The 25,390-nt window shown below is 40.2% G+C and overlaps 1 long non-coding RNA gene across 1 annotated transcript in view; it reads left to right on the forward strand.

Moving 5' to 3' along the window:
- Positions 1-1,368: 1,368 nt before the first annotated feature.
- LOC149792022 (uncharacterized) overlaps positions 1,369-25,390 on the forward strand; it is a 30,828-nt gene continuing 6,806 nt past the window's right edge. The window contains exons 1-3 of the long non-coding RNA XR_016423251.1: positions 1,369-1,525; positions 3,484-3,557; positions 9,549-9,680. This is a non-coding gene — a long non-coding RNA (uncharacterized LOC149792022). The remainder of the gene's footprint in view (positions 1,526-3,483; positions 3,558-9,548; positions 9,681-25,390) is intronic.

Raw genomic sequence — 25,390 nt, forward strand, 5'->3', positions numbered from 1 at the left:
CCGTGTCTCATTGCTAGATCGAGTCATTTAACATTTACTAAGATAACGTAATCCATATGGAATTTCGGTCTGATGTAACACAGAGAACAACAACCCATCTGTTTTGGTTAACCGTGGAGAAAACGGAATTAAGATTTTATAATAGATTGTACAAGAGTCCACAGACAGTCATATTTAGCATCACTGAAATTGGCGAGAAATGAAGACGACAGAAATGTAGAGTATATCTCAGTGTCTCAGTTTTATTTCTAATTAAGGCTTTCTTCAATTGCACTGCTTTTAGGAATATAAAGTCTTTCAAGCTAAGTGATAATTATTATACATGGGAAAAAAGAATCAAACGCTTGTATCGTGGCATAAAACATGTATTCTAGGGTGCAATCTATCATAGTCTGCTTTCATTTATCTGCTAAAATGTAAATTATGGGAGTCGAGAGACAATACTCAATACGTAATTTTGTTTCTCACAGCCTGGTATTAAAATCTCAGACACAATATAAAGTCCAGGATGCAGGTCACAAGTTTTCCTCCAGAAAATTCTAAGTTTGAATATCGGACTAAGTCTTGAACTAAAACCTCAAATATCAGTAAACAACTTCTTAATACATTACAAACAAGTGTAAGCTCAGGTACAAACAAAAACAGTATCCTATGTCACGGACAAAGGTCAATCACACAATATAAATTAAATATACATAACAATATATATGTCTTGGCGAGACAAACGATTGCGTGAAGACTTTTAGCAACTGTAATCCAAGGTTACAGTTGAAAGTAATTGAAAATATTCTTTCCTAAAAGCTGTATGTATTTTCACGACTTTACAATTTCAACTGTCACGAGAATTATATTGAACTACGTAAAGAAAGGAAATAAACATTTTTATGGGTAGAGTTAATTGTAATTGCAACTATTTACCCTGCGCAAATTTTCCAAACTTTGGTTTTGTTTTCTTTGCTCTTTTCCTACTTTTTATTATTCTTTTAACCAATCTATACTATGAATCTACATTGCGGATGTGTGCCTTACAAGTGATTGAGAGAACTTTACATGTTACATATTTCACATAAAAAATGGAAATGTCTAGTTCACCGGACACGCATGGCTATTAGAACGAAAAAGAAATATTGGTTAATGAAATTCAAAGTACTTGTCTGGTGGAAACATTTTACTAAAGCAAAGGGTTCACGATGTTATCAACTCATGTCTGTTTCCTTTTCTTTTTTGCTTTGTAGATTTTCGTGTCTTTTATTTCTATTTTTCGGGGGGGGGGGGCTGTTTAGAATCTTTTCGGTATTAACTGTGTGTATTTCTCATTTGATGTTTTACATTGAGCAGTGTTTCTTGGAATTAACGGACAGGTTGAATACTTGACAAGGAAGGATAAATCTTGAAGGTGATAGGAACAAAAATTTATCTCTGAAAGAAAGAATCGATTCAAAAACATCATAGAAGGGCATTGGACTTACATTCATCTAATATCTTCAACTCTACTGCAACATTTAATTATCATTCTTTTTAACAGGTAAGTGGATATTTTAGTTTGCCCCCATTTCAGTATTCTAATGAGTAAAAGACAGACGGTCCACCTAGATTTCCACAAAGAAAAAATTATTCACCCAATGCCATCAATTATTATACCAATTTACTTATTTTCCTTGCCTATACACACATTTTAAAAATATATATGTAGTTTAATGAACAGTGCAACCTCACATAGTTTAACTCACAGAGCATGTTAAAATAGCGGATTTTCTGGTGCATAACACTTTGATTTTTTTGAGAAACAATGGTCATTAATTAATGCGTTATGTGTTGCAATATAAAAGCTTTAGATATCACCTATATCAGAATGGAGAAAACGTCATTTTTATTTTATGACGTCACAAAAATAGATCACTACATTATTGGTCTTCTTTGTTATTGACTTCAAAATCGTATCGTCTGTGCGCAGGCCTAGTGCCTTTCAATTTAGAGAACAATAAATCCCGCGATTACTTTGCAAGGTTTCGCTCGAATGGACAAACTCACGAACTAATCCTCCGGGCACAGAACTTTGAAACAAAATAGTCAAACACCAAAACATTTCAAAACTGTGTTTCGTACAAAAATATTTTTATTTCAAGTAAAACAGGAAAGACGTATCCACTCTATATCACAGCTTAACAGGTGTTCTGTTTCATCGGTGCAGTGTAATGCAGCACTGAAAATTTAGTCAAATTATGATAGAGCATACGATGCTAAAATAATACGTGTAAACTTAAAATGACGTTAAAACACACCAATGCATTTCGTTAATTGTGGTCGAAATACATTTTATACACCATAATACTTTATACACCATAATACTTTATACAGCACACTATAATACTTTATACACCATAATACTTTATACACCATATTACTTTATACACCATAATACTTTATACATCATACTATTTTAAACAAATTTATTGAAGCAGATTAATTTTGAAATTTAACGAATCCGACCTTCCTTTTTTATTTAGTGAACGCGCCGATCCCTTTTTCTAACGTAGTAGCATTGTTTACAATGGTAGCATTGACTCATTGCAAACGTGTATGATAGTGTCTGACAATGGCTGGCAAATCTTTACTGTAAAGAGCAGTTTTAATGCCGAGACTTGGGACGGTCTTATGGGTGCCATGAACCGAACAAATTTCCACGCAATCTTTTAAAAGTCAAAAGCCGATACAACTAGTTTAAGAATGTCTGGCTTGATTATCTACTCTAGTAACTCAAGATAATGACACATATTGAATCTTAGTTGTAACGCTTGGGGATATCCATATAAAATACATTTTATGTTGCTGGCGTCCGGGGTTGACTATGTAAAGAATGCGATGAATTGTCTTCATCACAGTAATACTTAAAGTATAACAAAGCTGACGAAACTTTCCTGAAATAAACTCAGAAAACTTGCATTGATATATTAAAGCCGTGATATATTAAGACCTTGAATGTACAATACAAGGTTGCTTTGCTGTGTAAAAATGTCCGAACCGGCAATCACCAACAGTCTTTACAATTTTCAGAATTTGTGTGTTTCTTGTTTCTTCGTAATACTAAATTGAATTGATGTCATCGAAATGTTTAATTAATTGTAACGTATTTGCACATTAACTGTATTAACTACTGACCACATTTCGAGTTAACAATATAATTAAATCGATACAAATGCTCAAGAATGGAAAAGAAACTCTAGTTATAGACTTCCTCTGCAACTCAATCTAGTTCGGGGAAAATATGGAAATCATTCAAAATATTCTTTGAATAAACAACACTGTTACTTTACCAAATCCAGTCTTTATTTAAATACCAATCTTTGTATTAAAAAACTATATTTTCTCATCAACTAAATCAGACGAAGAGAAACAAAAATTTGATGTTACAAACATAGAAGTGAATGTTTCGAGTATATTAAAATGCACTCGTGTTGATGTGATTATGTCGTATCATTTCAGATATAGCTTTTCCTGCAGCATACAAGATGCAGGCGCAAATGACAGTACAATCTAATACTACGGTTGTCGTGCAGGTGTGTATCTCTTTATAACATTACTAAAATTACAGATGATAACTACATTTCATCAATGCATATGATCCATTATCTTCTGTTAGAAGAAGGTCCATTGTCCGTATCGCAAATATACCCCATTTTCAATTATTGAAACAATCAGAATGAAATGGAATGTAAATATCGTTCGAATTTTCAATGATTGGGATCAACACACAATATTTCTTGTCTCACAATTATTTGCGTCCGACGTAGCAATAATTTATTGCAGCAAAATGAAGATAGCAAGTGGAAACGAAGAAAGGAAAGAAAGACATATGACATAGTTATATTTTTTAAAATCGATTTTTTCAAAACAATCGGCATGGTTCATGGTCTTGGAACATGCAATTGGCATGGTCCATGATCTTCACCCAGATATCTGACATTATAAGTTTCAATTTCACTTTAATAGGTTGAGTATATTATAACAATGTGCCCATTTGTTGTAATTAATATGATGGCTCAGGTTCATGTACCTGTCTTTTGTACGCTTTATAGATCCTATACTTCATAAATATTCGATATTTTCTGATAATTTCAGTAGGATGTTCACAAATGAACGTTTTCAGATTTTGCAATCTTCGACACTCTATCCACATAAGATTAGATCGCCAAAAAAGTATCCTGCCAGTAGTAATTTGTAGCGATATGGGGCATGGTATGGCACTCTAGTGAATAAAAAGAATTCAGTAAGGTAATGGTACTGGGGTTGGGAATAATAGGAATTTGACATTGGAAATGGAACTAAGGGGCTTAAGGTGGCATTAAGTTGACGCTTCTGTGTCGAAATAAGTCATGAGGGATAACCGAAAGAGTAGTATTAAAACTACAGCTACTATACATGAGCAAGTTAAATACTGTTCAACACATCATATCCAGTGGTCTATCCAACACCCAATTGTCTACTATCCAGCACCCTGCATCTAGTAATTAATGGAAAGGACAAGCATATGCAAAACCTATACTTACAAGCATGCAAGGGTCAAAGTGTTTCGCCCAGCGATCCATTGTTTTCTCCTTCTCTGTTATGAGAGTGCTGCCACCGGAGCTCAAGAGTGGGGCTGTACTTGATGTTACTTGGCCATAAACATTACGAAGAGAACTATAGAAATTCTTCATGTCGTGTCTGTCGACAAAGGACTGAATGTCATCAGCCCTTCGGCTCAACTATGTGTCCTGCATCTCGCGCAGTTTCTTTTGCACAGCTTGGCGAACTCTTCTGAAGGCATCTCTCTTTGCAGCGGACTTGAGGTCGATGTTGTATGCACGATGGGTACGATGCTTCTCCTCTTGCAGAGACTGTATTTCTTCACAGTTCTCGTCGAACCAGTCTTGGTACTTTTGCACAGTGACGCCAAGGGTTTCAGATGCAGTAGAGTACACCAGATGTTTGAAGGCCGCCCGGCATTTCTCTGCGTCGTTGGTATCAAAGTCTGTGGTTTATAGCTGGCTTGTCAGAACTTCAGACAGATCTTGCTCAGTGTTGCAGACTTTCAGCCTGGAGACGTTGAGTCGATTCGGGAATTTAATTCCCTGTGGACATCTGGCAGGTTGAAATCTAAGATTCATCTTGCAAATCAGTCGCTTGTGGTCTGTCTAGCAGTCAGCACAACACATAGCCTTGGTCACACAGACATCCTGCTTGTCAGTCCTAAGATGTAGTCGATCCGATGTCAATGGTTACACCGTGGGTGCATCCAGGCTGTTATATTACGGTTAGGCAGATGGAAGAGTGTGTTTATGATCAGGAGATTATATGTTGCGCACATCATAAAGAGCAGATGTTCATTGCTGTTGTAGTTGCCAATGCCAAGTCTACCAATAACTCCCTCCCACTTGATGTGTTCCACGACGACTCTGGCGTTAAAATCACCAAGAATGATCAGCTTGTCTGACTTTGGTACTGAAGCAATCAGAGCTTCCAGATCCTGGTAGAACTTGTCTTTGGCTTTCTCTGAGTTGGTCATGGTTAGTGCACAAGCACTAATGAGTGTGGCCTGCTTTTTTCCATGTAAGTGTAGCTTCGGTATTATAAGCCGGTCATTAATTCCCTTTGATAAGTTGGGAACTTATTCATCAAACTAGACTTGACAGAGAATCCAACTCCAAACTCACGACGTTCATCGGAGCCACCTCCACTCCAGAAAAAGGTTTAGCCAGCTCCAGCTTCTGTCAAATGGCACTCGTCGGCCAGGCGAGTTTCACTCAGGGCTGCTATCACTATCTTGTATCGAGAAAATTCTCTTGCAATCAGGACAGCTCTTCTCTCCGGTCTGTCAGCCTCTGCACAATCCAATAGAGTGCGTATGTTCCACGCGCCAAGAGTGAGTGGAACCTTTGGGTTTTTTGATGTGTTTCGATCGCCAAAAGAAAATCAAACAAGACTGTAGTTAAGAAACGATGTATCGTTTAAACGTGAACATGTGGTTGCAAGACAAATATTTGTTTAATGGTGTGGACATGCATCGGAGATTTAGTCGAAGCAGTTCCGTTTCCTGGCGAATGCTAACAAGTACAAAAATATCGTCGAGGAAATCAGACTCCACCAGTGAGATGTGTACCGCTTACGTCAAGTGGGAAACTATTTCAGTTAGTCTCTGACCAAAGCAAAGACCTAGTATCCTCAACAACGAGTGGAAGTAAAAACCGAGATCATTGCCTTTGAACTCTGATCCAACATTTTATATTATATTTTTGAAGGTCAACCGGCTAAAAGTTTACTTATTGACATCGTGCGAAATGTAACCCTAAGCGGAGCCATTGATCAAAATCCTTTCAAATCTCATTGTTTCAATGGGTCGGAGATAGAAGTTCCTCGAGAGAGAGAGAGAGAGAGAGAGAGAGAGAGCCAAATGCTGCGTACGAGTCCATTTTAATCTCTTTTTGCGCAGAAAACACTTCAATACTCTGTTTTAGCCACATGTCAGGCATGAACTAACTTTAGCCATGGCATATCGTACGACAATTTTGCTGGATATGCTTCGAGGGGATTTTGTTTTACCCCAGAGCAGGACAGGGACGAGGATTATTTTCATTGCATAAAATCAGGATAACTCCACGTGGAGCATCTGTTTGCACTAGCTCTGGTGAACGCTGTGAACGTCATTTTCAATGCAGAAATTGATAATACTCTGGAAATCAACGATCGGATACTAGACTATTACAACGTGGAACAAGAACCTATGGAGAAAGGAGAGGATGATATGTTATATCCAGAACATCAGTCACACATCACATGGGAACAAGTGAAACATACACTCATGATGACCCTATAACCATAGTGAGAAGTCTTGTGTTTTGCTCGCTTAAAGAATCACACTTCTGACCCGAAAATATTGTTGCGGTTGTCAGATTGATTATACTAGTCAAGTTACACTACAAGTCTTTCATTATGAGTCAAGAAGAAAAGTTCGATTAATGTCTAAAGGAATCTCAGAAGACAAGAATTTGAAAGAGTGGTATAAAAACATGGGTAACCATTCCCTATCTTAAATTACAAGGATCGGATTTACATAATGTGTGGAAAATATTGTGTGTATTGTCTTCGTCAACGAGGTCCTGGATTTATATTAGAACCTGTATTGACTTATCTTGGAAGTTATTTCTCAAGAAACGACAAAAAGAATAGAAATGCACTTTTGTGAATATTATGGTAATCTATCATTTTTTAGGGTAGAAACACTGGGTACTTCCATGGTAAATTGACACCGTACTAGATCACTTCAAACCTAGCCTTATTCATTAACGTTGTCCGCCTTGTAAATATGTTCATGGCTAAAATTTGCCTGACTGTTGTATATGAAGACGAAGAGACTAGTGTTAAGTCTCGGTCTTCGTTGGTTTCAGTCAGCGGGGTTTAGTTAAAAAGTGCAGATTGTTTTAAATAAAATGGTGTTGGCTTGTTTATTGGTGTTTCTTACAAAATTAAAAAGTTTGACATACTCTTTTACATTGTCTCTGTCGATCTTTGGTGTTTGTTCTAGGGTGTTTTTCATGTCTGGCTAGTTAATATAAGTGATGTCTGCCTTCACGTAACTAAGTGTAGAATATAAAGCGCTGCGTACAAACATCTGTGCAATCCATCACTGACTTCCAAAATGCTATGACTACGAATCTGAAATTAAGTGAAAGGTCTGGTGCACATGCAAAAAGCAAAGAACATCCCTTTTCAAAGGTGTGTGGACAATAAATCAAGTATTTACCTGGAGATGGCAGCAGACCTGAGTGAATATCTTTTGAAAAAAAAAAGAATAGATAAAGTCAATTAGGAGACGAAGAAGACTGAAAAGGAAAAGCAGCGATAACAACTGGAGGAAGAGGAAGATGATATTAAAATGGAGGTAGATGTGTCTAATTTTCGGATGACTGTCTCTTACGAGAAGATGAGAAAGTCCAATCATGTCACGACGTGGATAAAGCTAACTTGAAAAATCCAGAGTAACAACCAATAACCCTTTATGATTCCATATCTCTAAGAAAAGAGATACATCAATCAACTATTGCCAACTTATGTGTTGCATGTTTGTTTTTGAACTAAAGGTTAAACCAATGCTCCCAGTTTAATAATACATCTGTGTAGGTGAAAACACGCTTACACTTTAGTATAATAATAGAATAAGTCTCTAAGTGCAAGTGATAATAGACTTGTGTTAACAATAAAGAGGATGTGTTATTTTCGGTCCGCGTGATTTCACCTGACTTGTATACTATTTTTGATATCTCTTCTGCGTACTAAACCTTGGGATTTTTTAAATCACGTCCACATGTCTTGTGTTCATCAACCGTGCTCTTCATTGATGACACTTCCACGAAGAAAATGACCAGCCAACACTGCCACATTTAAGTTATGCATGGCTATATTGCTCTTTGAATGAGTGCAAAACCTACTGGACCTTGCGAACTAGAGTAAATGATGCATCAGCATTCGTCACATGAAGAGTACGATTACCTATTTAAAAATACCCTGATGAGAGACGCAATATATGCGGAAACAACGAAGACAAGAAGAATATGGGCGGATGAAAAATGCACGCAAAAGCAAGAGAGGAGGGAGAGGGAACTCCAAAGTTTAAACCAAAACTGGATCCGAGTACAGCAGCAGAGGGAACAAACCACAAGCATCCACAACAGCCCGGTCAGAACCACCCCTGATCGCTGAGGAAGAGGTATGGAAGATGGAGTCAGATAAGCCTAACGTTAGGCTTATTGCCGCCATTATTACCTGGAGTGAAGACTGATGGAAACAACGAAGTGCTGCATGTGAAACTTGGCCCCGGAATTGCTGCAATGAATGAAGTGTATATTTTTGTGTTTGTCCATGTCTTCCACAAAACCTAAAACTTAAAATCCTTATCCTTCTTGTGTAGCAGTGTACGGGTAATTTATTTGCGCAATATTTGTGTGCAAGCATTCATCCCCATACTTCATTGTGATAGTGTATGTGCGTGTGTGATTTCAATTGCTGTCTTTAACATTATGCTTACGTAGCATTATAGTTGAGTCTTTGTAAGCATAATTTATTAACGTTGTGTGTTTGTAAGTACGGATTGCGTATATTCCTACTCTTTTCATTGATTAATAAGTTTGGGGGTGTTGGATACTAGATAAATTTGAGTTGAATAACATATCACTGGGCACTGTTCACTACAAACAGCAGGTTGGATAGCAAATGTGGTTCTTTTTAGAGTAAGCGAAGTTTTAACATTGCTTTTTTCACTTGTGCTCCATGCTTGTTTCAACATGAAGGCGTAAGATTAATGCTCTGTATGCCGCCACGTGTCATATCAATGCCAGATTTCCATTCTGTCCCAATTGTCATTGTCCTGTTAAATTGCCCTTGTGCCGCATAATGTTAATGTCTCTGCAGGTTTAGAGAAGTTGTTACCATATAAAATACGACAAAAGCAGTTGGTTTTGAAACGTATTCTATATCACGTAAGCCTCTTATTTCATCTTTGATCTTTGAAACAGCAACAACAACCAGCCTACGTTGTGGTTCAGCCCCAACCAAAAGAGGAATGGCATTGGTGGAATTGGATGTTTTGCATCCTCGTTATCATCTTTAGCCCTGCTCTTTTCGTCTGCATATTCCTTTACTTTTTCGTAAGTATGCTTTTTTCCATTGTTATTGTGTCTGCAAAAGAATGTTTATTTAGCAAGAATCAAAATGATTTGACATACAATGCGTTCACGATATCAATCCACGTTGGATGCATCAATGCACGGCGGATGCACTCTATCTACCACATGGCACCTAAGATTACAAACAATTCACATGCACATAGTCAGACTGATTCAATACTCTAACGTCTGATCTAGCTAGCATCAAAATTAATGACCAATCATACATGAGTCTGAGTTTAATAATCGTTTGTCATCATGGGGCCAGGTCTATCGCAGACCTTGTGGATGTGAGAGCAAACTATGATAATTATGTCTGCATGCAAGTGTCAAGCGATGTGCATTTACTCGCTTTGAACATCGATACTGCTCGTCACATAGAAGATATAAAATTTATATTATAGAATACAGTGACGTCTAGAACCAAACAAAATGGAAAACGTAGATCCAAAACATATCCCACATTATGCATAAGGGTCTTAATTTTGATATTAACATAAAAGAAAGGTAATAGTTATTGGAATTGAAGAGTGGTAAATTTGATGTCAAATGTGGGGTGTACCCCGTTTTCCATTAAGTATACTCTTCCAGTCATGTTATGATCGTGCTTGTGTACAATGCACTCACAATGTTACGCCCCGGTTTTTATGTAAAGTATTGTTTATTTGATGGAACCTGGGTAGATTCTAGTATTAAAGTGCAACAATGCAAAACATGTTCCCCATTTGAAAAGCACCAGAATACATAACGCATTAAAGACGTCTTGTATCAAGGACAATTGGAATATTAATATATTTTGAAATTTTCAAAAACATCAAACATACTTTTTTGAATCTTTAGATCGAAATGGCTATTGGATTATTTCAAATTTTACAATCTTGTCTAAAATTATGACATTATATGGTGATGGAAACAAAACGTATGATTTATAAGTGATTCATTCGACAGGTTATTGTTTTATTAGTGAAAAGAAGAAAATGTTCTCGTAGACAATCCGGTGGAATTGGAATGTAAATCAAATAAATAAACAATGTCGTTTTATTATATTTCTTCAATCCTCCAGTTGATGTGGAAAAAATCGCATAATATTGAATGGAATATGAACTAAAGAAAGTTATGTGAATAAATGCACTTTTCTTAGTATGTCTTTGATTGAATGTGCTATTTCGGGAGTGGAAGCCCTAATCTTTATCAAAGATTCCGATGTTGTTGATTGGGGACAATCACTCTTTATTGATCCCTATTATTATTTCTAACAGTTGTGTTGAAATCACATTTAACTCACACAACTCAGGATTTTTGCAGAACGGTATTGTTCCGGTCCAACTACTATAATTTATCATATATTAAATCAAAACAGCGCGTTATTACTTTGTTAAAACAACTGATCTAAATTTTATTGTCGATTAGTTTTCATCCGTTTTCAGAGGATCGGATAGCACGACATTTGAAACTAGACGCAAAAGCGTTACTCATCCTTGCTCTAATAGACTTTGGAATGAATGTCATTTTTTTAAGAAAGCAATATGTTAAGGCTAATCAATTGTTGAACATTTACTATTACTGAAAATAGATGCACAACGATAAAGAAATAGATTATATAAGAAAAATATGAATAAATATAACTATATCAAGTACAATATTACTAGGAATTACAACGTTCATTCTCGCAAAAGAAAAGATATTTTAGACGGTGATAAAGAAGTCTGAATGAAACCTGAGAATTCGAGCATGAAAACGGAATAAGTGCATACTATTTGCAAGAGGTTACACACGGATCCAGTGGCAGATGGAAATTACGAGCTAGATTTTAACATAAAATTATGACTATGAAATCTTCAATGCCTACATTACTGACCCTGAAATTGCCTCATCTCTAACGAAACGTAATAAGTGTAAGGTTTTTGCCAATGTTGGAAATTTTAAAACAGCATAAAAAAGTAGACATGAACCTAATGGCTCCACATTAATAACATCTTTTAACGTAATTCTTGATACAGTAATTATGACAGATGTTTGACATAGGGAATTAGAAGATATATTTACAAGGGTGCCTGAAGTCAAATTAATCCAGAGAGCTCCTGTCAATAATTATATTTAAAAGCTTAAGAAAATTGTTAACACATCCTTAAATTACATACTGTCGTATTTTATGGATACTTCTGTATTCTACAAGAAAACAACAGAGTGGGTTTCGTCAGGGTACCCAACAATCGATCACATAGATATCTTCTGAATTTCCTCAAAAACATTCTGACAGTAAAGAACATAAATATGTTCCTGCTTTCTTGTCTTTCAAAATGCGGTTGATTAGTTTTGGAAAATTATTCTTTCTCACACACGCTAATTAAATACTATACTGATTGAACAATATTAAGGTAAATTATTTACACCAAGGCATAAAATCATGTAATTAGTTTAATGATGAACAAACATCTATTTTGTTTAGAATAATGTTTAAAAAAGGAAAAGCTCCAACCTTTACTTACTGCCTTATTTCTTAATCACCCTGTATTATTTTTGTATTTAACTAACTGAGATCGACTTGGAACTGATTTTTTCACATAATGATATTACGTTGTTACTGGAGGTTTTAATTATTTTTTTGCATATGTTACTGTTGATAAAATAAAACTCAGAGTATACATTGTTCTTTTACAATAATTCAAGGATTGGAAAATAAATAGTAATGTTAGTTAAACCAGAATGTTGGATGTTGGAGTAGACAATGTGAAGCACTTTTAATTTGTAATGTGCATATATATATATATATATATATATATATATATATATATATATATATATATATATATATATATATATATATATATATATATATATATATATATATATATATATATATATATGTATATATATATATGGTGTAGAAATAATTAATCTTATGTGTTTTAATCTCAAACTTCATGGCAAGGAATGATGTTATTGAAAAAGCCGTATCAATATATGTTTTCAGATTAAAAGAGAGGAAGTATGCTAAGAGATTAAAACTTGCCTTTTTCAACGCTATTTTATTTTAAAAGCTACGTTAAAACTCCAAATCGTACACACGCACATAAAATGGAGATCCGTTTGAAACAATCAACATTCCTAAAATAACTACTTGTCTTCTAAACCAAGATGTCAAACTGTAAGTTCCTTTTTGAATATCAACATTTAATATCAACATTAAATGGGAAATATAAATAACAGCATAATAACAAAATTGTGAGTGAATTGGAAACTGAATATTGTTCTCATAGATAAATATGCTGATTTCACACATCAAACAATCATGAGTAGTAAATGGGGGCACCCTAGCGTCAAGGGGAATTAGCATTACAAGACCCCTTGGGCAACTCTAGCGTCAAGGGAAAATTAACATGGAGAAAAATCGTGGGTCAGATTAGCGTCAAGGGAAATTAACATGGAGAAAAATCGTGGGTCACTCTAGCGACAAAGGGAATTTAACATGGAACTATAGTGTGGGTCTGTCTAGCGACAAGGGGAAATTAACATGGGAATAGAGTTTGGGTTTGTCTAGGGACAAGGGGAATTGAATATGGGATTTTTTTTTTTTTTAAATTTAAATTTAAATTTAAATTTAAAAAAGGGGTAGGCAATGGAAAGGCTATCTCTTTTCGAGAAATATGGCTGGCCCTGAAAAGGGCCTTTGGGTTTATGTTAATATTAATATTAACATAGATGGTATCTGTCACATCTTCTTCTTCTTCTTCTTAAACTCCTTCTAACTGCCGGTCCATACACAAGTACCCTCTTGAGACATCCTTGTCTTTCTATGTAAACTCTCCTCATCCATTGACTAGTATCTGTCCTATCAACAACAGTCCACTTGGACCTGACATACATGAGCATGTCCGTCCTAAACATCATGGAAGACACAAGGGTGGATGACTCAGCTGTGGTCCACATCTTGAAGCGACGAGAATAGGTGAATCAATGCAGTGAACTGCGCTTATTTATAGGTACAGGAAGGATTGAAACGGATTGAATTCATTCACCAATCCGAACACGCGTTACAAAATTCAGTAAGCTCGCATCTAATCCGAAGAGAGCAGTCTGTGACGTCACGTGGTCTATATAGATTCGTTAGCGCTTGTGTGCAGTCAATCTATGCGACAGTGATTCAACATGACGGAAACTCAGAAAACGATCCAGTGGGGTGCACCAGCAGGGGAGACTGCCCAAGGGAACCCGGACTTACTTTCAGAAGAGGTACATTGGGATTTTGTGGATTTTCTTACCTCGCAAGAATTTGTTCCGGAACCTTCGTTACCTTCTTCATTACCGCAAGTGGAGAATTTTAGACAGAGACAGAAAGAAGAATTGGAGAAATTTATGCAACGACAAAAGGAAGCGGAACAAGCTTTTCTCCTACAGCAACAGCAACAGCAACAAGAAGAGGTAAGAAAAAAACAACAGCAACAACAGCAAGAAGAAGTAGCAGCAAAGAAACAAGAGGGTGAAAATCAAACGGCTACGGTACTGTTGGACATTTTAGCGGAGTTAAGAAGTCTGAAACAAATGTATCAGACTTCTTTATCACGACCGAAGAGAATACGACCTTCCCGAGCTAAACACGCCAACCCTGTGACTAAGCCTATCGTACCACCCTTAGTGATTTCAACCCAATCATCAGAAGTAGGCCTTGGCCGTGGCAAAGGCTTAAGGCAGTTAAAGCTGATTGGTTAAACTCACCCCTACACCAAAATAAAAAGGCCCTTTTCAGGGCCACCCACATTTCTCGAAAAGAAATACAATTTCAATTTGCCAATAACTCAAAAATAAACCCCACCCATTTTACCCTTATAGTACGTGTATGTGTATGAGTGCGTGAGTGTAGCTTCTTATTTTAAAATCAAAACTTAAAGACACTTACCTTATATCATTCATGTATTCTTTTATCCATTTTTTACAATCCAATTCACAGCACAACACTTTAATTAAAAATTCATTGACTTCTTCTTTCTCCTTGTTTAGTCTCTCTGTTTTTTGAATTTCTTCACCGCTTTTTCCTCATTTTCTTCCCTTCTTCTTTTCTTCTCCTGTTTCTTTGCTTCTTTTTAATAGAATTGTCTTCTTTCTTCCTCTGAAGAATCCCTCTCTTCTTTCGAGGAATCCCTCTCTTCTTCCGAAGAATCCCTCTCTTCTTCTGAAGAATCCTTCTTTTCTTCTGACTCCTCTTGTTTCTTTTTTGGGCAATCTGGAGACCAATGTCCTTTTTCTTTACAATAATAACAGGTATCTTGACTTTTGTCTTTTTTAGCCCTGTTTTTTTTTTTTTTTGGACGGTCTGGACACTCTGAAGACCAATGCCCTTTCTTCTGACAGATATAGCAAGTATCCTGACTCTTATCTCGAAAGGAAGGAGAGTAGTCTGTCGGCTGGTCTGAAGAGAATTTTCTAATGACCCCTCGCAAAGCTCTGACGAAACGTTCGATTTGGCTAGTCTCTTTAATCGTTCTCCTCAGTTTGAGAGTGAAATGAATAGTGAAAGGACAAGACACACCCTTTTTATATACGCTGGTTTGCCATGACTATAAATTAGTCTATGGTGTTTGAACTTGAGTCATTTGACGTTTTGCACTCAAGATGAAACGATCCTATTCATTCGAGAAGAAAGAAGAAGAAGAAAGTAAGAGGCAGAAATGTGATCTATCGCCTCGTACCAGGGCTGAAATCTTGACACAAATTCATGCCAGTGATTTTGAAGAGGACATGAGTGAACCAGAATCCGAACCCTCTAAACCAAGTTCACCACCCTTAGTCAACCCTGAAAAGTACTATTCCATTCGAGAGACGGAAAAGCGCTCCTCTAGAAAATTTAGAACCACGGCTTACACCTACACGGTGAAGTTTAAAGATTTCAAGGCCGACGTACCCTTGGAGAAAGCAGAAGGGTTTATCACCGAGATGTGGGATTCCTTGCTCACCGCACTCAAGCGACAATGTCAACCCAAAGAAGACGATCGCTTGACACTATCCATAGATCACGACGGTTTGAAATCCCCTGTTTGGATCGAGTTTAGCAGACCCGCAGAACTAACCCCTTCCAAAATCATGGACAAGATTCAACACGTACACCAATCTAATGACCAGTTTGACATCACCGATGGTAAAGCCACACTGAAAATGGCCCACGTCTCTCTTCCTCAAGGGACAGGACGCAAAAAGATGTTATTGGTGGACAACCTTCGCAACACCAAAACAAGTCTCGTCCGAATTCACAACCCTCAAGACCAGATGTGTTTAGCCCGTGCCATCGTGGTGGGACGAACCTATGCCAACAAGAACGACACGGTAGAATGGAAAAGAACCTGGAAAACTATTCAACAATCCGATCGAGCCAAACAACGAAATGCAGCAGAACTCCTGTTACAACAAGCCGGACTGTCCAAAGACACACCCTGTGGTATTCCTGAGATGCAAAAAATTGCAAGATGCCCTAGCTCCACGCTACACCTTGAAAGTGCACCCTCAAGAAATGCGTGGAACTCTGTTGTTTCGAGGCCAAGATTTTAAGGACGGAAAATACATTCATGTCTATTATCACGATGAACATTTCGATACCATTACCAGTATCACTGGATTCCTGGGATACAGTTATTATTGTGAGAAATGTGATTATGGTTATAACAATCGAGAGCAACACAAGTCTTGTGGATGGAAATGCCCAGGATGTTTGGCCTCTCCACCCTGTCTGAGCGAAGAACCAGTGCCTTGTTCAACTTGTCTGCGCACGTTTGTCAGCCCTACCTGTTACCAGCAACATTTGAAAACACAAGGTTCACAGAAGAAATGTGCTTGTCAACTCCTGAGATTGTGCCCTACGTGTGGACAAGGCATACGTTCCAATAGTACCAAGGCACACGTATGTCGAGGAAAGAAAAAATGTCACATTTGTCACCACATCGTGGACTTGGAACACGAATGTTACGTGCAAAAATACCAACCCCCACCAGAGGAAGAGGACGGTCACAAGAAGAAAGGCAATTTCATCTTTTTCGATTTCGAATGCATGCAAGAGACTGGCATTCACATTCCTAATTTCTGCGTGGCTCATCGAGCGTGCGAGAAGTGCATTCAAGAACCTATCTTCAGTCATTGCCCTCACTGCAGCAAGATTCCTGGAGGACGTGAAAAAATCTTTCGAGGACCAAACACGTTAGCCGATTTTGCCCAATGGGTCTTAGACCCCATCGACAAGACATGGAGCAAAGAGGACATCGAACGTTACGGAGAATAACATCGTCATGCCACGGTGATGGCTCACAATTTCTCCGGATACGATGGACAGTTTCTTCTCAGATACTATACGGAACAAGGCACCGAACGTCCTAAAGTCACTTTGAACGGAGCCAAAATCATTTTCATGCAAGTGGGACAAGTACAGTTTAAAGATTCGACGAGTTACTTGGCCATGCCTTTGAGTCGAATGCCTAAAACGTTTGGAATGACAGAAATGGCTAAAGGGTACTTTCCACACTTTTTCAATACGGAAGCCAATCAACATGCCGTTCTACCCCATTTACCTGAGGCTCACTATTACGACCCCGACAACATGCGTACCGAACAACGAGAAGCTTTCTACGCTTGGTACCAGGCTCATGCCTCTGACCCCTTCGACTTTCAGGAAGAAATGTTAAAGTATTGTCGTTCCGACGTGGACATTTTACGACGTTGCTGTGGAAAATTTCGAGAACTGTTCATGGAACACGGAGGGGTCGATCCTTTGAAAGAAGCTTGCACCATTGCCAAAGCGTGTTCCTTAGTGTACCGCCAACGATTCATGCCTGAAAACACCGTGGCTGTCATCAGTCCTCAAACGACCCACTATGTCAAGCGTCAATACTCGGTCAAAGCCCTACGTTGGTTACATTACTTGTGCGACAAGGAAGACAAATGGATTCAGCATGCCCGCAACGGAGGAGGCGAAAAGACCATCGGAACGTATTCGGTAGATGGCTGGGACTTAGAAAACCCCAAGATCATGTACGAGTTTAACGGTTGCTTATTTCACGGATGTCCCGTCTGTTACCCTGATCGTAGCACTAAAAATCAGTTTTTACAACGAACCATGGAAGACTTGTATCAGGACACTTGTCAGCGGCGCCTTAAGTTGGAACAGGAAGGATACCAAGTGGTTGAAATGTGGGAAAACGAGTACGATCACCGTATGAAAACCGATCCCGAGTTTAAACGCCTCGTGGAAAGTTACCAGTTCATGGACCCGCTGAACCCGAGGGATAGTTTGTACGGAGGAAGGACCAATGCCACCTGTTTGCTGTACCAAGCCGACGAAGAGAAAGGAGAAGAAATCAAATACTTGGACGTGTGTTCGCTGTATCCCTACGTGTGCAAATATTGTCGCTTTCCTGTAGGGCACCCGCAATTGTTCACGGAACACATCGACCTGAAAAACATTCGACAATACGAAGGCTTGATCAAGTGTAAAGTTTTGCCTCCCACGAACCTATACCATCCCGTCTTACCTCACCATTGTCAAGGCAAACTGATGTTTCCCTTGTGCCGTACTTGTGCCGAAACGTGCAACCATGACCAACCTTGCCATCACAGCCAGGAAGAACGTGCCTTGACGGGAACCTGGGTCAGCGTGGAATTGTTCAAAGCTCTGGACATGGGATACCAACTGTTAGAAGTGTACGAAATTTGCCACTTTCCCAAGACACAACAGTACCACAAGGGTGACCCTACTCAGAAAGGCATTTTCGCCGACTACGTGGATGCCTTTTTGAAACTGAAACAAGAAGACAGCGGCTATCCTTCCTGGTGTCACACTCCCGAAGACCAAATACAATTCAAAGAGAAATACTACGCACAAGAAGGCATCTCTTTAGACCACATCGAAGAAAACGAAGGCAGGCGATCGTTTGCCAAAGTGATGTTAAATTGCTTGCGGGGTAAAATGGCACAACGACCGTGTTTACCCAAGACGGAATATTTGACAGAACCTTGCCGCTACTTCCAGATGATTCACGACAAAACCAAATACATGAAACACGTGGACGTCGTTCGCGAGGATTTGATCTTGGTCAATTACGAAGAAGATCTGGACTTTGTACAAGACGACCCTTTTGGAAATGTCATCATTGCGGCTTACGTGACAGCTCATGCTCGCTTAAAATTGTACGAAGCTTTAGAACTGTTAGAAGAACGCGTCCTGTACTTTGACACGGACAGTTGCATCTACATCCATCACCCGATTCAACAGGACCCTGACATCGAAGGAGACCGTTTAGGAGCCTGGACAGACGAGCATCCCGACGACAAGATTCTAAGTTTCGTCAGTGGTGGTCCCAAAAATTACGGCTACGAATACCGGGACAAACAAGGAGAAGTGCACACGACGTGCAAAGTGAAAGGACTGACTCTGAATCATCGTACCAGTCGAGTGGTCAACTTTGGGGTATTGAAAGAAGCCTTGCAATCGGGAGAGGATGGAAACTTTAAAGTGACCACTTATGAACCGAACAAGATTGTACGTTTACCCACTCACCACATCGTCAGTCGGCCCCTGGAAAAAATCTATCAAATCGTGTACCAGAAGCGAGTGAGACTTCGCAATCACTTTACATTGCCGTACGGTCACATCGATATTGGTCAGCATATAAAAAGGGACAACGTCCAAGACCAATAGTTCATTGTTCATTGAAGTACCTTACCATGTCGTTGACGAAAAAGAAACCAGATTGGTTAGGAGTCAAATGTTGGACATCACCGAGACCAGGGTTTTGAGGCTTGGACACAAGAGGTGGCCCAGTATGCACGAGAGTTATTCAAGGAAAAAAGTTACTTTTCAACCTGTGTTAGTGACGTTGCCAGAAGAACCCGTCACCCAGGACAGGACTGTCGTGGACAGGCCTGAAAGACCCTTTCGGGAGGACACTTGTGTGACCTTACCCCCTACTATAGAACTTTTTAGAACTTTACCCAAAACGTGTGGTTGTTGTACAGACACTTGTTTTTTATTCCACGTTCATGTGCCTTTTATTCTTGTACTTAAGCCTTGGGCTTTTATGTATTTTTGTCTTTCGTATTCATGTTTGAAAAAAACATTCAATAAACGTGTTCTGAAAAAGTATATAAACTCTTGTCTTGTTTGTTTTTTCGTGTCACAAGTGACATTCCTCACACCATGGCTACCTCTACTGTCTCTGCTTCCTCTTCCTCTACTGTCAAAGTCATCGACGAACACTTAGATCGTGCCAGTTGGGAGGCTTTGTATCTTCGCCATCCCTTTAACATGCTCATTGCTGGACCTAGCGGTTCTGGCAAAACTGAATTCGTCAAACGTTTGATCGAACATAAACATCATTTGATCGATCGACCCCCTCAACGGATCGTGTGGTGTTACATAGAGTGGCAATCGGCGTACAGCCTCTTGCGAGAAAGTCAAGGCGATTCCATCGTGTTTGTGGAAGGCATTCCTAAAGAAGACGACGGCATCGTCTCTGACTCCCGTCTAACCCATTTGGTCATTTTCGACGACATGTTAGGAGAAGACGAAGAAGAAATTAAACTGTGGTTCACGCGCAAAGGGCATCACCGTAATGCCAGTGTCGTTTACATCACCCAAAATTTGTTTCAACAAAGTAAAGCCCATCGCACCATCAGTCTCAATGCGCATTACGTGGTCTTGTTTAAAAGCCCTCGAGATAAATCGCAAGTGCAAGTCTTAGCCAAACAGTTAGGAACGCCTTGGCTGACTCAGGCGTACGACGATGCCACTCAAACGCCACACGCCTATTTACTCGTCGATTTGAAACCTACGACTCCCGAGGATTTGCGATTTCGTACCCACTTGTTTCACCACTGGTGCCAAGACGGAGGGCCTGTCCTGTACACGTCTCCGTCCTCGACTTCATTTCACTCCCCATAAAAAGATCTATCAAAACCTCAGACCCTTTTTCGTCTGTCTCACACAGTGCGAACATGACGTCCCTTCAGTCGCATCTTCCCGTCAAATTGATTCGTGCCTTGTATGGCATCAGTCGAGAAAAAAATCCACAAACACGAGCTCGTGTCTTAGAAGCTAGTGTCAAAGAAGTCTTACGATGGTTCACGGTGACGGCACGTCAATTACTCCAAGGAATCATTCAGATTGCTCATCAAACCAAACGCTTTTTTGATCGAAACAAAGTCGCTTTGGTCCAACTGGCCGATCCCCGCATCGACACTCAAACCAAAAAACAAATCATTTTGAAACCTGGAGGGAGCGGTACTCTAGGAGGGGTCATCATTCGCTCACTCTTAAGATGGGATCCTAACGCCCCCAAAGTTATACCCAAGACAAAAGTCCAACAAAGCCCCAAGAAGAGAAAGACCAGGTCCCCAAGGAGAACTTCTCCAGTGGCAGGACCCTCCTCTGAGCAGACACCACCACCACCCCGGAAAAAGAAAAGAAGCCCCCAGAAAAAGAAAAGTCCACAGAAAACTAGTCGCAAGAGAAGCACTTCGGCCAGGACGCAACCTTACACTCGCAAACCACGACCTGCCACGGCGGTGACTGCGTCTCCGGCAGCTTCACGTTTGTCCACTTCTCCGTTAATGACACCCAGAACTGAAGAGTACTTGGAGACGTTGATCACACCAAGAACTTCTCCGTTCATGACCCTCAAAAGAACTTCCCCAGTGGCAGGACCCTCCAATTTAGCGGCAGTGGCTGCTGCTCACAAAGTACCTTCTCCCAAAATCAAAGTTCAAGAAAGATCGGGCATGTTACAAAGTTTACTGGATTTGTCCAAGCAAGAACTGGCTCGATTTAGTCCGTTACGTACCCCTGCACGACGTGTCATGCCTGTCCTCAAACTAATACGACGTCAAGACAATCAGTGGCGACGCGTTCCAGTATAAAAAAGGTGTGTGACCAAGTCGGGTATCAATGTTTTTTGGTGCTCCTGAAGACTCAAAGATGTCACCCTCCAGAAAACCCCAAGGAAAGAAAAGGAAAGGACTGCCACCACGTTTAGCCAAACATGGGGACATGTTATCTGTCCTGTCCAAAGCTTCTCCACCCCTACGAAAAAAACTCATTCAAACAGCCTCCAAAGAGGTCATCGATACCGTGTGCGAATGTTGTTTGAACGTTTTGAAAGGCACGATCCCTTTGTCCAAACACCAGAAACAATGCTTAGGCAAACATCGTCACGTTCTTCGCCAAATGGTTCAAAAGAAAATTCCCATTCGTCAAAAAAAGAAGATGTTAGTGCAACGTGGAGGTATTTTACCTCTCTTGTTAGGCCCCATACTGAAAGGTGTCTTGGGAACCATGTTGGGAGGACTGGTGGGAGCAAGATAAAAAGGCCTCGGAAGTTCCAAGATCTCAGAATCGACCCCTGACAACCCCATGGAAGGACGAAAACTAGCTTTAGTGCCTTACAAACGATGGATGGAATACCATCGGTGGCAAGAACAACACACCCCGCATTTACCTCCCAACCCCCATTTGAGCGAGATGTCCCAGTTACAACACGAATTGCAGTCCTTGATGGATCGCCAAGATTTGTCCGAAACAGAAAAATCGCAAAAGTACGGTCAACTCTTGCAACGACTGCAACTCTTTCACCAGAAAGCTTTAGACGAAACAGCTCTACCCACTCTGAAAGATTTTAAGACCTTGATGAAAAGTCCAGCACCATCACCAGTACCAGTACCAGTACCACCAGTACCCGTGACCAAGACAGAAAAAGGAGAAGAAGAGGAAGGGTTTCAAACTCCACCAGAAAAAGTACGCAAGTTAACAACACCACCTACCTCCAGAATTGGATGGATTAAAAAGATGATGGCCACCCATTCTTTCTCACAAGAGAAAAAGAAAGTGAAGACAGAAGTGAAGACAGAAGTGAAACAAGAACCGATATCCCCCGCTCAGACATCCTTCTCCTCTTCGACACCTATTGCTGGCCGCACACGCAAAGCATTGCAATCCAAGAAAATACCCCAAGAGAAAAAGAGTAGCATCCTCCAAGAGTGGGTGTCTTATTAACACACCAACCAACACAAAAAAAATGGAAAAAGTCTTAGCCAGCATTTACTACGATCCCTCCCATCCTGCAGGTTACGCAGGAGTTCAAAAATTGTATCGTGCTGCCAAAACGCGACTGAAAAGTCTCCGTTTACCTCAAGTGCAACGATGGTTACAAGAACAAGCTACCTACACTTTACACAAACCCATTCGACGCAAGTTTGCCAGAAGTCGCACCCGAGTAGAAGGCATCGATCATCAATGGCAAGCCGATTTAGCCGATGTCTCTCATTTGGCCAGCTACAATCGTGGCTACAAATATTTGTTTTGTGTCATCGACGTCTTTTCCAAATTTGCCTGGGTCGTGCCCTTGACTTCCAAATCGAGCAGCGAGTTAGTGCGAGCCCTGCAACGGGTGTTGAAACAAAGCGGTCGTCACCCTCTTCGATGGCAAACGGACAAAGGCACCGAATTTCTGAACCAAGCTTTCCAAAAAGAATTAAAGAAACGTGACATTCATTTTTTTACCACCGAGAATCCCGAAACCAAAGCCAGCATCGTGGAACGTTTTCAACGCACTTTGAAAGAACGCATGTGGAAATATTTTACGCATCACCACACTCTGAAGTACATCGACATCTTACCGCACCTGGTGCAAGCGTACAACCAAACTTACCATCGAAGCATCGGACGTGCCCCGCAAGACGTGACTCCCGAGAACGAAGTGTTGGTGTTTGAGCGCCTGTTTGGTACGTCCCCGACGAGGGCTGTCTCCAAGAAAAGTGGAGAGTTGGCCGTAGGAGATTGGGTGCGCATTGGCAAAACCAAACGCACTTTCGACAAAGGTTACTTACCTAACTGGACGACCGAATTGTTTCGCGTCACTGGACGAGTGCATGGCCGTCATCCTGCCGTCTATAAATTGGAAGACATGAACGGAGAAGTGCTCAAAGGAACGTTTTATTTACCCGAGTTACAACGTGTCACCAAAAAGAGGACGACGTGTACGACATCGAAAGCATCCTCGAACGCAGAACCCGTAAAGTGGGCAAACGACGTGTCAAAGAAGTCAAAGTACGTTGGAAAGGATATCCACCCAGTTTTGATTCTTGGATCGACGCTTCGCAAGTCATCGACTATAAAAAGAAGTGACCATCATGCCCTTTCACACAGCAGACGCAGCTACGTCGACCAGTCCTCCTTCACCTAGTTCTTCTGTGCAAGATTTACAAAAACAACCCTTGTGGGTGTGGTGTGGAGAACGTGTGCCTAAAACGCAAATCGTCTTTTTCTGCCAAATCTTCGTGGTGTATTGTGTCATCGGGGCAGCCATCGCCAATTTGAGTTTGCAACAAGGAGACAAACAATTGTGGACCATTTTATTGAGCAGTTGCATCGGTTACCTGCTTCCTAATCCCTCCCTGAAATTCACCTCGAACGGGAACCCCGGGAACCTTGTGTCCAGTGCCAGTGCCAGTCACCACTTCAATCACAACCAGAACCCCATTTTAGACGGAGACACGCCTCTGACGTCCAGTAACCCCTCGGACAGCCACAGAACTCTGGAATTATGAGTCACCAAAACCAATTTTACTTAACTTTACCCAGTGACAGTTCCATGGAGGTGTTTCCCAAGAACACGTTGTGCTGTTACACGGCCAAATTACCTCAGGCCATCCCCTTAGATCACGAAGCCCATTGGGAAGTAGCTTTAGTAGAAATCATTCACCCGACCCAAGTCCTCAATGTCCTTCCCAATCAAAATTTTTTTGATGTGGAAGTTCATGACGAGCAAATGCGACAGTGGATGGATAGCAATGTCAAATATGACAAGAAAACCCGTACACAAAAGTACACCACCTATCACTTGTTCATTCCCCCAGGCTATTATTTTAGTGGTCAACATTTGGTCAGCACCATAGCCTCCAGGTTTAATGCCGTCTTTCTGAAAGCTTTGGAGCATGTCAACAAAAGTGTCACCATGGAGTACCACAAAGCAGCTCGTCGCTTGTTGATGAAATTTGAACGGAGTAAAATCCTGTCCATTTTATTTTGTCCTGAATTGTATGACATGTTGGGCGGAGACATGAACCTGAGAATGAGCATGATGAAGAAAAGCGAATTACCCATCGTTTACGACAACGAGTCTTTTACCAAGTTATTTCGTGCCCCGGTAAAACTAAACCAAGGACTGAATTTGATGTTTGTGTACTCCGATGTGGTGGAGTATAACGTGGTGGGACACACCTCCGTACCGTTACTGCGTGTCATTCCTTTCAAAGTGGATTCTGCCACGAACACTGACGAGGAAGGAGGAAACACTTACCACGTCCACCGCGAATTTGTCCATCCTCACTATTTGCCTGTCAGTAAGTCGTATTTGGACACGGTCAACATTGCTATAAAAGGAGATCTGGGACAAAATATTCCATTCACCAAAGGAAAAGTCACGGTGAAACTCCATTTTCGAAAACGGTTCTCTCACGACTCTTAAGTCATGTATCCAGTGTACCGAGGGGTTGCTCAACAGTGAGGACACGGCTTAGGAGATATGTTAAAATCGGCCTTTCTTTCGGTGGCCCCGGTGTTGAAACCGATGGTGACACGCGGATTGCACGCCTTGAAAGATGCGGAACTGACGCAAGGCAAAGAATTTCTCCAAAATGTCATCATCGACAAACAAAACCCT

This window comes from Sinohyriopsis cumingii, chromosome 9 (genome assembly GCF_028554795.1).
Source record: "Sinohyriopsis cumingii isolate HCF-2022 chromosome 9, ASM2855479v2, whole genome shotgun sequence".
NCBI classification, from domain to species: Eukaryota; Metazoa; Mollusca; class Bivalvia; order Unionida; family Unionidae; genus Sinohyriopsis; species Sinohyriopsis cumingii.